Here is a 4,426-nt window from a genome sequence, read left to right as displayed (position 1 = left end):
GTTGTGTCTAACACCAGTTACCGATCTATGCCTGTATGACCTGCCTTGTGAACTAATAAAGCTGCACATGGATTCTAATGCCACTGCCTCTTTGTTACACAAACGATGGACTAATAAGATCATTAATGAACACGGGGGAAACTAATTAACAAGTCAAGCAACAAAGGAAAACTAGGACAAGGCAGGAAGAACAGAAACACAGAACATACACGTGACAAAATGTCTAGGAGTTTTTTTTTTTTTTACCGTTCTGTGATCATCCGCTATTTCCAGCACTTAATCAAGCCACTCTTCTTTAAGACATGATGATGTTTTATTTCACATGTCATTGCATTTGCGTTGGCTCTCGTGTTAAGGTATTAAAGTATTTGATTTCTACAGAGACTCATTTGGCGCACATCATTCTCTTTCTATGAAACCTGTTAAAGGGTTAGTTCACCCAAAAATGTTAATTCTGTCATTAATTACTCACCCTCATGTCGTTTCAAACCCGTAAGACCTCCATTCATCTTCAGAACACAAATGAAGATATTTTTGATGGAATCTGAGAGCTGTCTGACCCTTCATAGACAGCAATACAACTGAAATGTTCCCAAGTCCAGAGACGTAGCAAGGAGATCTGTAAAATAATCCATGTGACATCAGGGGTTCAACCTTAATTTTACGAAGCTACGAGAATACTTCTTGTACGCAAAAGAAAAAAAATAGATTTTTTTTCAACAATTCGTCTCCTCCGCGTCACCCTGTAGCGCCATTTTGGAGAGTATCAGCTGGACGTAAACAACGTATGCTGTTCTGTGTCAGCTGCTAATTAAATTAATTTAATCATACCCTGCGATACATGAACAGTGTTGATCCGAGATGTTGTTATCTGTGATTGTGATGAACGTAACATGAGGCTTCTCCCGCTTGCATTGTGATCTGTAAACCCTTGCTTCCAAATGAATACCCACAATATTTATTTTAAAATCTTTTATATATCCCTCCATGGCATATTTAAGTCCCACTTGAATGGTGGTCCTTCTGTGTCCAAAATTTATCAAAAAGATATAGGGACAAGGTTTTCACACTGACAGCTGTCATTGTAAGACAGTTAGCAACTCCGTTTGTTTGTCTGAGTTCGAAACAGTAACTAAGGGGGGCTTTCCGATAGGTCAATTCAATCAAATGGCTTTCCAACTCAGTTTTTTTAAGTGTCCTTTGCACTGCATATTGGCTGCATCCGAAAACCTGCCTCGCTGCATCGCTGCCTTATCAGACAATGACTTTGCAGGCAGCGTTTTTACAAGAAGGCACCTCATGAAACTGATTTCGGACAAGCTCCTGAGGCAGCGTAATGGTTTAATGATCTACAACAAAATAGAACGAGTTTTAGTGATAACTAAATGGATATTTAATTACTATAATACTGATTTCTCACTAGAACTAACATCAAACGTGCAAAAAGTTAGTAAGAAATATACATTTACACACAAACTGACCACCAAATGCAACTTTCATCTTTATTTTTTTAGCTCAACCGTCACGGAATGGAACACACAGGATTGTGGGATATCAAAGACAGTGAAGGATACATCTATGCTACCTTCAAAAATCGATCAGATGAAGGTATCTCAGGAGAGAGGAAGTGAAGCTAACTTTGGATTCGGACGTGCATTGATGCCTTCCTACCTTGGAATGCGTCCTCCGAAGGCAGCATTCTTCAGTTTCCGACGCAGCCTTCTGTTTCTTCTATTTCTTCACGCTCACAGCTTAAAAGGGGAACATTGGTTAAGACTGTTATCAAGTTTATGATGGACTATTGCATTCTGAAGCATCATTCACCTGCTTCACTGTTTTGTTTCTACTAATAAAGTCTGTTTGAGTTAATGACATTTTACCTGTGTGGATCTTCCTGTTTGCTGACATCTGTTTAACCACTGCCAGTCTAGTATAATGAAATTTAACTGTATGTAACAATAGCTATATAACCTTGAAAACAACATCTAATGATATTTTATGTTTTTATATTTTATTAGTTTTTTTGCATGTCACACTTAGAAATCAGCGGATGTCAGGGTATTAGTAAAACCTAGGGTCCGTTCCTTCTGCCATGTCACTTTGTAAACCTTTACCAAAGGCAATCTCTTGCAGAATACAATATACAATAGGAGCCCGAAAGAACAACACAGGAAGATGTCTTGGCTGGCTAAAGACGCAAGTTCAAAATGTAATGAAATGCTTTATTATTTGTTTTGTAGGTCAGAAAATTTGCTTATCAAAAGTTATCCCCATAACCTGATTAAATGTCAAACGCCTACATAAGCATACACACATACTGACATGAACACCCATTGCTTATTACGATGCAACTGTATAATGTGGACTCAATTCTAGCTTTTTTTTCCCCCACATATTTTTATAAGCCTAACCGTTAATTTACTTCATGTTGGTAAAAGAAGAGGAATCAGTTGCAGGAATTAAAAAATAGAAAAATAAAAAAACTAACCAGGCAAGAGCTAAAAAACAAGAGTGGTTTAATTCTTTATTTTAACAAAATAAAGAATTAAACCAAATCTCCAAATTTGCGGGGCTTTCCGATAGGTCAATTCAATCAAATGGCTTTCCAACTCAGTTTTTTTAAGTGTCCTTTGCACTGCATATTGGCTGCATCCGAAAACCTGCCTCGCTGCATCGCTGCCTTATCAGACAATGACTTTGCAGGCAGCGTTTTTACAAGAAGGCACCTCATGAAACTGATTTCGGACAAGCTCCTGAGGCAGCGTAATGGTTTAATGATCTACAACAAAATAGAACGAGTTTTAGTGATAACTAAATGGATATTTAATTACTATAATACTGATTTCTCGCTAGAACTAACATCAAACGTGCAAAAAGTTAGTAAGAAATATACATTTACACACAAACTGACCACCAAATGCAACTTTCATCTTTATTTTTTTAGCTCAACCGTCACGGAATGGAACACACAGGATTGTGGGATATCAAAGACAGTGAAGGATACATCTATGCTACCTTCAAAAATCGATCAGATGAAGGTATCTCAGGAGAGAGGAAGTGAAGCTAACTTTGGATTCGGACGTGCATTGATGCCTTCCTACCTTGGAATGCGTCCTCCGAAGGCAGCATTCTTCAGTTTCCGACGCAGCCTTCTGTTTCTTCTATTTCTTCACGCTCACAGCTTAAAAGGGGAACATTGGTTAAGACTGTTATCAAGTTTATGATGGACTATTGCATTCTGAAGCATCATTCACCTGCTTCACTGTTTTGTTTCTACTAATAAAGTCTGTTTGAGTTAATGACATTTTACCTGTGTGGATCTTCCTGTTTGCTGACATCTGTTTAACCACTGCCAGTCTAGTATAATGAAATTTAACTGTATGTAACAATAGCTATATAACCTTGAAAACAACATCTAATGATATTTTATGTTTTTATATTTTATTAGTTTTTTTGCATGTCACACTTAGAAATCAGCGGATGTCAGGGTATTAGTAAAACCTAGGGTCCGTTCCTTCTGCCATGTCACTTTGTAAACCTTTACCAAAGGCAATCTCTTGCAGAATACAATATACAATAGGAGCCCGAAAGAACAACACAGGAAGATGTCTTGGCTGGCTAAAGACGCAAGTTCAAAATGTAATGAAATGCTTTATTATTTGTTTTGTAGGTCAGAAAATTTGCTTATCAAAAGTTATCACCATAACCTGATTAAATGTCAAAAGCCTACATAAGCATACACACATACTGACATGAACACCCATTGCTTATTACGATGCAACTGTATAATGTGGACTCAATTCTAGCTTTTTTTTCCCCCACATATTTTTATAAGCCTAACCGTTAATTTACTTCATGTTGGTAAAAGAAGAGGAATCAGTTGCAGGAATTAAAAAATAGAAAAATAAAAAAACTAACCAGGCAAGAGCTAAAAAACAAGAGTGGTTTAATTCTTTATTTTAACAAAATAAAGAATTAAACCAAATCTCCAAATTTGCATAATAGGCAAGAAAACAAGACACGATCACACCTCACTGCAGACAAGTTCCATGTTAACTGTCAGAGCAAAGATTATATCTGGCACAGGACAAAAAAACAAGAGGGGAATATAAAGGATGACGAACGAACTAAAACTGGAGCGAGCCCTAATGAGATAAGGTAACAAGAGGGGCAGGTTACCAATAGACAACAAACACAAACACCATGTGTCAGCCCTGTGATCCAGACAAATAAATGACACAACATAAACCCTGAGCTGATCAAACTGGCACCCTAACAATTTACCCTGGTATTGTAACAACAGTCATCGAGCCTCGTTGACTAAAGATAAGCAAAAGGAATTTCTGCAGAGATAATTTTCAGTATGCCTATATATATATATACATACATATATATATACATATATATATATATTTTTTTTTTTTCT

Source organism: Sinocyclocheilus anshuiensis, unplaced genomic scaffold (assembly GCF_001515605.1).
Source record: "Sinocyclocheilus anshuiensis isolate Anshui unplaced genomic scaffold, SAMN03320099.WGS_v1.1 scaffold197, whole genome shotgun sequence".
Taxonomy (NCBI): domain Eukaryota; kingdom Metazoa; phylum Chordata; class Actinopteri; order Cypriniformes; family Cyprinidae; genus Sinocyclocheilus; species Sinocyclocheilus anshuiensis.
This window is presented reverse-complemented; position numbering follows the sequence as displayed.